Consider the following 12,020-nt stretch of genomic DNA (forward strand, 5'->3'; position numbering starts at 1 on the left):
TACCCAAAGGCCACCGAGAACGGCCGAGAACTACCAAGCGCTGCCGAGATACACAGGACATCCGCTCTGTATCTTGGCGGCGCCATTTTTAAATGCCAAACACACTAACGAGGCTGCAAATGACTGGCAAGGCTGCAAAAGAAGGCTGCAAATGACTGGCAAGGCTGCAATAGAAGGCTGCAAATGACTGACAAGGCTGCAAATGACTGACAAGGCTGCAATGGAAGGCTGCAATGCAAGGCTGCAAATGACTGACAAGGCTGCAATGGAAGGCTGCAAATGACTGACAAGGCTGCAAATCACTGATAAGGGTGCAATGCAAAGCTGCAATTGACACTGGCAAGGCTGCATTGATGGGCATTTAAATGTAAGTTTTTTTCCTTAAACTTCCCTCCTAAAAGTTTTTTTCTTTTAAGCTCCCTCCTAAACTTGGGGTGCGTGTTATACGCCGGTGCGTGTTATACGCCAATAAATACGGTAATTCCAGTACTGGGCTCTTCTTCCTGGGGTCTGGCGCTGCTGGTGGTAGGCAGGTCTTCTGATCTTGGTCCTGATCTCCTTATTCTTTTAAGAGGGACAGGAGGGACTCAGACTCCAATCCACTACCCTCTACTGGCTCCTATTCCGAATCAGAATTGAATGATGGGAGCTCCCCGCTGCTCTCATCATCCAACATGGTAAACATGGCATATGCCCCCTCAGGTGTGTAAACTCTTTGAGACATGATGGTGGTACTTATTGGTCTGTGTGATGGTACTACTGGCAGTATTGATGGTGGGACTGTGTGGTGGTACCAATGGTGGTACCTGTGGTGGGCCTATGTGGTGGTACCGATGGAGGTACTGGTGGCGGGCCTGTGTGTCGTTACTGGTGGTGGGCCTATGTTGTGGTACTGATGGTGGTACCAGTGGCAGGCCTGTGTGGCAGTATTGATGTCTGTACTAGTGGCGGGCCTGTGTGGCGGTACCAGTAGGTGGTATTAGTGGCTTGCCTGTGTGGCGGAACCAATGGCGGCACTAGTGGTGGGTCTGTGTGGCGGTACTAGTGGTGGGCCTGTTTGGTGGTACTGGTGGTGGGCCTGTGTGGCGGTACTGGTGACAGGCCTGTGCAGCAGTAGCAGTGGGTGGTACTAGTGATGGGCCTGTGTGGCAGAACCGATGGCGGTACTACTAGCAGGCTTGTGTGATAGTACTGATGACGGTACAAGTGGCGGGCCAATGTGACAGATGGACTGTGTGACAGATGTGACAGATCCAGATGGACTGTGACAGATCCAGATGGGCTGTGTGACAGTACTGGTGACAGGTCCTCTTTAGTGGGGGATGGGGGCCATGTTGTGCACAGTAAGGTGTACAATATACAGGACATACAGACACCGATCTCATGCACTGATCCCTGCTCTCTCCTCAAAAGGATTGGTGTATGAGGAGAAGAAGCAGGAATTTCCTAGTGACATCTGTTTGTTTACACTTGTGACTGGCTGTGATTGGACACAGCCGATCACATAGTAAACAGCCAATTTCATTGTCTGTTTACCATGATTGGGTATGGGCTATGTCTGAGGGACACGCGTCATCCCCTCCGTGCTAGTGGCTTATCCTGAAAGACGTCATATGATGTCTGGTTAGCATAACGCACGTTCTGCTATAGGCCGGGCAGGAAGTGGTTAAAGTAAAAGTATAAAAATGAAAAATTCCTTTCAATAAAGTGCCTGGGGGTCCCCTTGGTCCACCTGTAAAGTTACACATCTGTAATGTGCATAGAAGCTACTGCAGCAATAATTGCATTTATAAAGCCCCAAAAAATGACATTTTCCCTGCAAGCTTTCTTTATTTTGTAAGCAACGGCTTGAGGAGCCAGTCTGTATGATGAGCTACAATGTAGTGCACTGGGACCAATATTAGAGATTTTTTGGGTAAAATCTGGTGTCTCTGCCACAGACTTTGGATAGAAGTAATGGGTGCAAAAAAATTGTTCTTTGGGTGTCATGGCGCCTTAACACCGTAACCCTATAGAGGTGCTCTTGATGAAAGCAAGAATTAGCCTTGCTGTCAAACAATTGCAATGATATACACCTGTGTGGAAAAACTGGTCTTTGGAAGTTAATTGTGCCTATGAAACCTACACCAAAAACATTCTTCCAGATGAAATCAACACCCACAAGACTAGGTAGCCTAGAAGTCCTGCAGAGATTCCACATTCCAAAAACACTTGATCGGCAACATCGCCATCAGGGGCTTCATAGTTGCTGGTAATCCAAGACTGATTCATTTTGATAAAAGTCAGACAGTCCACAGAGTCTGGACAGACACGTTCAATGATCAGTAACAAAACCTCCAGCAGCACCGAATGTCCCTTTGGAAAGCACTCTGGATGCAGGGCAGTGTTTGACGTATGTCTTCCTCTGCTTCAATGCCTCCGAAACTGCCAGAATCCTCCTCCTCCTCTCTCTCCTCTTGTGTGTTCTGTGGCATAGGAACAATGGTGTCTGCATAAAGTGGGCCTTGAGAGGAAAGGAAGTCCTTGTCATGGCTCACCGTCCTTGTGGCTTCCTCAAATGGTGACAGTACAGTACATGCTTCCTTTATAAGCAGCCAATGGCATGGGTAAAAAAAGCCAAGCCGGCCATACTCACACAGGTACTTTTATGGGCAGGTGGAATTCCCGCTGAATTTCAGCCAACCGAGCACTGGCTGTGTATGATCACCTGAAATGGCTACAGACTCTTCTGGCCTGCTTTAGTAGATCTTCCACCCCTGGATACCTATTTACGCACCACCAAATTGAGGACATGTGCCAGGCACGGCACATGTGTCAACTCTCCCTGTCTAAGGGCGGACAGGAGGTTTGTGCCATTATCACACACCACCATTCCTGGCTCCAGCTTGCGTAGCGTGAACCACCTCTGGGCCTCTCCATGCAGAACTGCAAGAATCTCTGCTCCAATGTGGTTTCTATCCCCCAGACACACCAGCTGAAGCACTGCATGGCACCTGTTAGCATGACTCATTGAATAGCCCTTTGAATGCTTAGGGGGTACTTGTGGTTCATTGGCCAATTCAGCAGAGGAGGGCATGGGGGAGGAGGAGGAGGTAGAGTTAACAAATCTGGCATCATCATCACCAGCCATATGGAAATGTGGAGGCATAACAAGCTGAAGCACTGAGCCCTGTCCTGCATCCTTAAGGCCGCGTACACACGCGGGGACTGTTCGGCCAACTTTGTCCGCTGAACAGTGTTTCGGCGGACAGTCCGCCCGTGTGTGGGCGTTCAGCGGACAGTTTCAGCGAACAGTCCGCTGAACAAGGTTTTTCGGAATTTCCAAAAAACTGTCCGCTGAAACCTTGTTTCAGCGAACAGTTCCCTCGTGTGTAGGCTTGTTCGACAAACTAAGTTCCGCGCATGCTCAGAAAGGCTTTACACGCCGAAAGTTATAATGCAGTGTATAGGACGTCGTATTTTTCGTCCCGTCGTACGTGCCGTTCACGTCATCGCGCACGGTTTCAGCAAACTGTTCGTACGTCGTGTGTGGCCATGTCCGTCCATGCTAATTTTGAGCGGACTGTTTGCCGAAACTGTTTGACGGACAAAGTTGGCCGAACAGTCCCCGCGTGTGTACGCGGCCTTAGAGTTGCAAGTAGAGTTACCCAGTGTGCTGTGAACGAAATATATCATCCCATGCTTGCTGAACCATGTGTCAGCAGTAACGTGGACTTGCCTTCCAATTTATGGTAGAGAGCTGGAATGGCCTTACGTGAAACAAAATAGCGACTGGGAACCTGACATTGTGGTATAGCACATTCTTCAAATTCACAGAAGGGAACAGAATCCACCAGGCGGAAAGGCAGAAGTTGCAGAGCCAGCAGGTTTGACAAGCTTGCATTTAGACACTGGGCATGTGGGTGGCAGGGACTGTATTTTTTCTGCAGCAGACGGGGCAGAGAAATTTGCTATAATCTACAGCTGGTGGTGTGCTGCTGGCAGATGTGCTGCAAGTACCTGGGACACCCTGCACTATACCATTATACCTGTAAGTGGAGGCTGCTGAGAGGTCATGAGGTATAGCAGGGACAGACTGAGGTGAGTAAGGAGGAGGGACAGATTTGTGCCCCTTTTGTGTGACTTTTAGGTGCTCTTGCCAAGTGCTGAGTGGTGGGAGCTTAAATGCCTTTTCAAGCATATGGTATCCAAATGGTTGATGTTTTTGCCATGCTTAAGACAAAGTTTGCAAATAGCAACAGTGTGATGAGCTGCACATGTACTAAAAGAGCCCCAGACAGCTGAGCTGTGGGAAGTGGGTAACAGCTCTCCAATGTGATGGAATAGGGCGGCTGCTCTCTACTCTTCCATGGTGGCTGCCTTGTTGGGGTTGTGGGGTTGTGCCTCACACTAACTTTCCTCCTTTGCTCTATCTGGCACCCAAGTCCAGTCAGTGACCTCATCATCATGACCTCCTCCATCCTCATTACCACTGGAGAAAATACGCTGCGACTGGGGGTGCATGAATTCCAATTTGTATACTAGTGTTCTCCCCTCTCTGTAGGCTCATGTTCCTGCCTTCCTCAACCTCAGAACCAACACCTGAATCAAGTAATGGCTGTGCATCGTCAAGGGGCAAGTGGCTGACGCTGTGTTCAAATAACCTTGCTGACTCCTCCATGCATGATGCTGGGGCTATGGCAGGAATATCTGTGGACAAAGAGGCAGGTTAAGCCACTCTGGCAGCTGCAGGGTACTGCACACTAGTTTCTGCTTGGGTGACAGAGGGTGAGGAGGATGAGAACAGTTTAGTAAGCCAGTCCATCACCTCCACTGCATGCTGTGGCTGGATAGCATGGGCAACATCACTAAACAGAGGAAATGATGACCTGCCTGAGGATTGACCATGTCCACCTTTGCCTATGGACACATACACTGCTGGCCCCCTTACAGTGCCAAAGGAACGTGATAGGGGGTGGGGCAGGGGTGCTTATTAACAAAATGCAATAAAGATGTGTAAAATGTGTACATGGATGCACTTTAATCAATGGAAAGTGGTGTTTGGTGCACTTTAATTTGAGTATCCACTACACAGACACACTCCACCGATACACTATACGTGCTGTAATGCACAGAACTATATGGCGTTAAACTTGCAGTAACGCAATAAAATATATGGCGTTAAACTTGCAGTAATGCACAAAACTATATGGAGTTAAACTTGCAAAAACGCAATGAAATATATGATGTTAAACTTGTAGTAACGTAATGAAATATACAGAGTTAAACTTGCAGTAATGCACAGAACTATAACGTGTTAAACTTGTAGTAACGCAATGAAATACAGTATCTCACAAAAGTTAGCACACCCCTCACATTTTTGTAAATATTTTATTATATCTTTTCATGTGACAACACTGAAGAAATTACACTTTGCTACAATGTAAAGTAGTGAATGTACACTACAGCTTGTATAACAGTGTAAATTTGCTGTCCCCTCAAAATAACTCAACACGCAACCATTAATGTCTAAACCGCTAGCAACAAAAGTGAGTACAAAATGTGCAAATTGGGCCCAAATTGATCTGCATGGCTGTCGTCTCAGAAGGAAGCCTCTTCTAAAGATGATGTCCAAGAAAGCCAGCACACATTTTGTTGAAGACAAGAAGACTAAGGACATAGATTACTGGAAATATGTCCTCTGGTCTGATGAGACCAAGATAGACTTATTTGGCTCAGATGGTGTCAAGCATTTGTGATAGCAACCAGGTGAGGCGTACTAAGACAAGTGTGTTTTGCCTACAGTCAAGCACGGTGGTGGGACTGTCATGGTCTGGGTTTGCATAAGGGCTGCCAACACTGGGGAGCTACAGTTCATTGAGGGAATCATGAATGCCAATATGTACTGTGACATACTGATCCCCTCCCTTCGGAGACTGGACCACAGGGCAGTATTCCAACATGATAACGACACCAAACACAGCTCCAAGAGGTCCACTGTCTTGCTAAAGAAGCTAAGGGTAAAGGTGATGGACTGGCCAAGCATGTCTTCAGACCTAAACCCTATTGGGTATCTGTGGGGCATCCTCAAATGGAAGGTGGAGGAGAGCAAAGTCGCTAACATCCACCAGCTCTGTGATGTCGTCATGGAGGTGTGAAAGAGGATTCCAGTGGCAACCTGTGAATCTCTGGTGAACTCCATGCCCAAGAGGGTTAAGCCAGTGCTGGAAAATAATGGTGACCACACAAAATATTGACACTTTGGGCCCAATTTGGACAGAGGTGTACTCACTTTTGTTGCTAGCGTTTTGGACATTAATGGCTGTGTGTTGAGTTATTTTGAGGGGACAGCAAATTTACATTGTTATACAAGCTGTACACTCACTACTTTACATTGTAGCAAAGTGTTATTTCTTCAATGTTGTCACATGAAAAGATATAATAACATATTTATAAAAATGTGAGTTGTGTACTGTATATGGCGTTAAACTTGCAATAACGCAGTGAAATATACAGTATTAAACTTGCAGTATTGCACAGAGCTATACAGCGTTAAACTTGCAGTAACGCAATGAAATATACAGCGCTAAACTTGCAGTAACACAATGAAATATATAGCGTTAAACTTGCAGTAACGCACAGAGCTATATGGCGTTAAACTTGCAGTAACACAATTAAATATACTGCCTTAAACTTGCAGTAACACACAGAACTATATGGAATTAAACTTTTTTATGTCACGCAGTATTTGCGCAACACATTTTTTTAAACACTTTAAAAAAAAAAAAAAACACTAACATTAGCCTGATTTTTTTGTATAATGTGAAAGATGATGTTACGCCGAGTATAGACCTAGCATGTCACACTTTAAAATTGCGCACACTTGTGGAATGGCGCCAAACTTCAGTAATTATAAATCTCCATAGGTGACACTTTACATTTTTTTTACAGGTTACATGTTTAAAGTTACAGAGGAGGTCTAGTGCTAGAACTATTACTCTTGCTCTAATGTCCGCGGCATATGTAACTTGAATGTGTATCTGGCTCTGATACTAGCCAGTGCCTCACCAGCCAATGACCTCACCGCACGTCCCTGCCATATACCTGCATCAAAACCTGTCCAAGTCATAATACTCAGAACCTAGGGTTTACCTGGAAATTGCAGTTATCCCTTTAAACAATGCTGCATTAAGATGGCCATTACACCAGTCTTACTATAACATGCCAGAGTTGTCAGTCTAATTTCATTCCTAACATTTCTCTATAATTTTTTGGGATTAAATGTACAACGTGTATCTTGGTTCATAGTTCATAAACATGTAAATCAAATTCCTTTGTATGCTTTTTTTCTTTTTCTTACTGTGAATTTTACTGCTAAGCAACATGAGACATTGAGTGCTCTTTCCTTAAATGTAAGGCTGAGCTTGTGCAGTGGATTGGGTGATTTTATTAAGGTCTCAGGCTTGAAAAACTGTATCAAAAGAACACAGCAGCTTTTCCAAGCAATAAATCGTGTTGCCTTCAGCTGCCTGCAGTCTTTGTATAGCAGTTGTGCATCTGGGACAGACTGATAAATAGTCTATTATATTTGTGATTTCAAGCATATGGCCACTAAATTAAACTACCAATGTATATGTATTTATACTTCATTGCACATGCAGGCAGAACATATTTGTAATAAAGAACACACATATATATCCCAATTCCAAAACAGTTGAGATGCTGTGTAAAAAAATCTACATAAAAACAGAATGCAATGATTTGAAAATCTCATAAACAAATTTTATTCATAATAGAAAATAGAGAAAACATATAAAATGTTTAAACTGAGAAAAAGTACTATTTTAAAGGGGAAAAAAAGGTCTTTTTATAATTAATGTCAGCAACCCATATCAAAAAGGTTGGAACAGGGCAACAAAAAGTTGTGGTAACTAGGGATAGGCGAACGGTTCAGCCCAAGCATAAATTCGGGCCGAACTTTTGTTACTCGGACATTCAGCGAACAGCCCAATAAAGGGTCGTTCGACCCTTTGTTTGGCCCCCCGAACCGACCACAATGCATTGCGGCGCTTAACAGTGCATTGCAAGCTCTGATTGGCTGAAGTCGTGAAAGCTTCAGCCAATCAGGGCACAGAGCACTGTCAGAGACATGATTGGACACTGTCATCATGACTTTATCCAATCATGGCTCATTCCCGCCCCACAGTATAAAAGTATTCTTTCAATGGCAGCCATTTTCAAAAAAATCGCAATAAGCGTATATTGATTGGTTTGCGCAAAAGTTATAGCGTCTACAAAATAGGGGATAGATTTATGGGATTTTTTTTGTTTTTTACTAGTAATGGCGGCGATCTGTGATTTTTTTTCATGACTGCGACATTGTGATGGACGTATCGGACACTTTTGACACATTTTTGGGACCATTCACATTTACACGATCTGTGCTATAAAATTGCACTGATTACTGTGTAAATATGACTGGTAGGGAAGAGGTTAACACCAGGGGGCGCTGCAGGGGTTAATTATGTTCCCTGGGAGTGATTCTAACTGTGGGGGGAGGGGACTCACAAGAGCAGGAGACCGATCGGTGTTCCTTTGTACTGGGATCAAACCATCGGCCTCCTCTCATCTGACAGGACGTGGATCTGTGTGTTTACATACACAGATCCACGGTCCTGCTGTGTTCCCGGGCAATCACGGGTCCCGGCAGACATTGCAGCCAGGCACGCGCACCAGGTCCCGAGCGATGCCACGCTCGCCCCCTAGGTAGCCGGGAATGGAACAACGTCATATGATGCCCACCCAGGATGGGAGATCCCGTCATATTACTATGGGTGGGTAGGGAAGTGGTTAAAGTGTATCTACGTACAGATTTCAAATTCTTCTTTACATTTGCTTATAAGCACCGCCCCTCCCTCCCAATAATGTCTGGGAGGACAACAAGGAGAGGCAGACTTTCCCTTGGCACTGTAAGGGGGCAAGTAACTAATGTGTCCACAGGCAAAGGTGGACGTGGTGGTCAGTCCTCAGGCATGGCATAATTTCCTCTGTTTAGTGAGTTTGCCCATGCTATCCAGCAACAGCATGCAGAGGAGGTTGTGAACTGGCTTACCATCCCTTCCTCATCCTTCTCATCCTCTGTTACATAAGCATAGACAAGTGTGCAATTCCCTGCAGTTGCCAGAGTGGATACACCTGCCTCCTTGTCCACATCTATTCCTGTCATAGCCCCAACATGAGCCATGGAGGAGTCAGCTGAGTTATTTGACCACAGTGTCAGCCACTTGCCCCTTGATGATGCCCAGCCATTACTGGATATAGGATTACAGTGGGAAGGTGCATATCATTGCAATTTTTTTACAGCAAGGCCAATTCTTGCTTTCATCAAGATTACCTCTATAGGGTTACAGTGTGAAGGTGCCACCGACACCCAAAGACTAATTTTTACGCACCCATTACTTCTATCCGAAGTCAAAGTGACACCAGAATGTATCCAGTTTAACAAGGCTTTATAATAGACTGCTGCTTTTTTCTTTTTTTCTCTTTTTCCTTAACACCCTTTATCACTCACCACTCATCTCACTGATTATTTTTACCTTTATAATCATTAGACATGTGCAGAGTAAAATATTTTGTTTCGGAATTTCGTTTTCGTCCGAAAACTTAATTTATTTAGTTACTCCCGAAATTCATTTTTATTTATTTCGTTTTTCGTTCAAAAATTGCATTCGTCCGAAAATCCACATGAATTACGGTCAAATCTGTCTTTGAAGGCTTATGGTGTCTGTCGAATGTATAAAGAAGATTCGACGGAGCTAATATATAGCATACTTTAGAACCCCTGTTAAAGTCTATGGGACTCCAACGTTCAAAATCTAAAGTGCTAATTTTAAAGACTAATTTGCAAGTTACTGTCCTAAAAAGTGTTTGGGGACCCGGGTCCTGCCCCAGGGGACATTTATCAATGCAAAAAAAAGTTTTAAAAACGGCCGTTTTTTCGGGAGCAGTGATTTTAATAATGATTAAAGTGAAACAATAAAAGTGTAATATTCCTTTAAATTTCGTAGGGGGGGGGGGGGGGGTTGTCTATAGTATGCCTGTGAAGGGGCGCATATTTCTGGTGCTTAGAACTGTCCCTGCAAAAAGTGTCATTTATGCAGGAAAAAAAGTCCTTTAAAATCACTCGCAGCTATTATGAATTGTCGGCTCCGTAATACAGAGAACACTCATTGAAAGTCATTGATAAAAAAATAAATAAATAAATAAAAAAAAAAAGCGTGGGGGTCCCCCAAATTCAATTACCAGGCCCTTCAGGTCTGGTATGGATATTAAGGGGAACCCTGCCTCAAATTTAAGAAAAAATTTGACGTGGGGTTCCCCCTAAATATCCATAACCAGACCCTTCAGGTCTGGTATGGATATTAAGGGGAATCCCGCGTCAAATTTAAAAAAAAATTGACGTGGGGTCCCCCTAAAAATCCATACCAGACCCTTTATCCGAGCACGCAACCTGGCAGGCCGCAGGAAAAGAGGGGGGGACAAGAGAGCGGCCCCCCCTCCCTCCTGAACCGTACCAGGCCACATGCCCTCAACATTGGGAGGAATGCTTTGGTGGTCTATGACCCCTCAAAGCACCTTGTTCCCATGTTGATGAGGACAAGGGCCTCATCCCCACAACCGTGGCCGGTGGTTGTGGAGGTCTGCGGGCGGGGGGCTTATCAGAATCTGGAAGCCCCCTTTAACAAGGGGACCCCCAGATCCTGGCCCCACCTGTTTGAAATGGTAAGGGGGTACAAAAGTACCCCTACCATTTCACAAAGAAAGTGTAAAAAATAGTTAAATAAGACAAACACACTTTTGAAAAATTCCTTTATTGAAAATAAAAAAAAATAAAAAAAAGATTCCAGCAGTGCTAATCCACTCTTGCTATCCAGCAACGGACGGTCATCTCTCCAGCGATGGCTCATCTCATCCAGCGCAGCGAATCCATCCTTCTTCTGTCTCCGCGGAGGAGACACTGCAGGAATTCCGGCGGTCTGACGTTTCTTATATACGGAGGGCGGGGTCACCCGTCACCTGACCCCGCCCCCCTCTGACGCAAGGGGAAACCCGGGGTTCCCTGTGACGTATGGGTGACCCCGCCCCCTCTGATGTAACGGAAACCTGCCTGTGTTACATCAGAGGGGTGCGGGGTCACCCATACGTCACAGGGAACCCCGGGTTTCCCCTTGCGTCAGAGGGGGGCGGGGTCAGGTGACGGGTGGTCCCGCCCTCCGTATATAAGAAATGTCAGGCTCCGGAATCCTTGCAGTGTCTCCTCTGCGGAGACAGAAGAAGGATGTATTCGCTGCGCTGGATGAGATGAGCCATCGCTGGAGAGATGACCGTCCGTCGCTGGATAGCAAGAGTGGATTACCACCGCTGGAATCTTTTTTTTATTTTTCTTATTTTTAATAAAGGAATTTTTCAAAAGTGTGTTTGTCTTATTTAACTATTTTTTACACTTTCTTTGTGAAATGGTAGGGGTACTTTTGTACCCCCTTACCATTTCAAACAGGGGGGGGCCGGGATCTGGGGGTCCCCTTGTTAAAGGGGGCTTCCAGATTCTGATAAGCCCCCCGCCCGCAGACCTCCACAACCACCGGCCATGGTTGTGGGGATGAGGCCCTTGTCCTCATCAACATGGGGACAAGGTGCTTTGAGGGGTCACAGGCCCCCAAAGCATCCTCCCAATGTTGAGGGCATGTGGCCTGGTACGGTTCAGGAGGCAGGGGGGGCCGCTCTCTCGTCCCCCCCCTCTTTTCCTGCGGCCTGCCAGGTTGCGTGCTCGGATAAAGGGTCTGGTATGGATTTTTAGGGGGAATTTTTTTTTAAATTTGACGCGGGTTCCCCTTAATATCCATACCAGACCTGAAGGGTCTGGTTATGGATATTTAGGGGAAACCCCACGTCAAACTTTTTCTTAAATTTGAGGCAGGGTTCCCCTTAATATCCATACACAGACCTGAAGGGCCTGGTAATTGAATTTGGGGGACCCCCAC

Source organism: Lithobates pipiens, unplaced genomic scaffold (genome assembly GCF_037356315.1).
Source record: "Lithobates pipiens isolate NorthernLeopardFrog02 unplaced genomic scaffold, aLitPip1_a1.2 Scaffold_16, whole genome shotgun sequence".
Taxonomy (NCBI): Eukaryota; Metazoa; Chordata; class Amphibia; order Anura; family Ranidae; genus Lithobates; species Lithobates pipiens.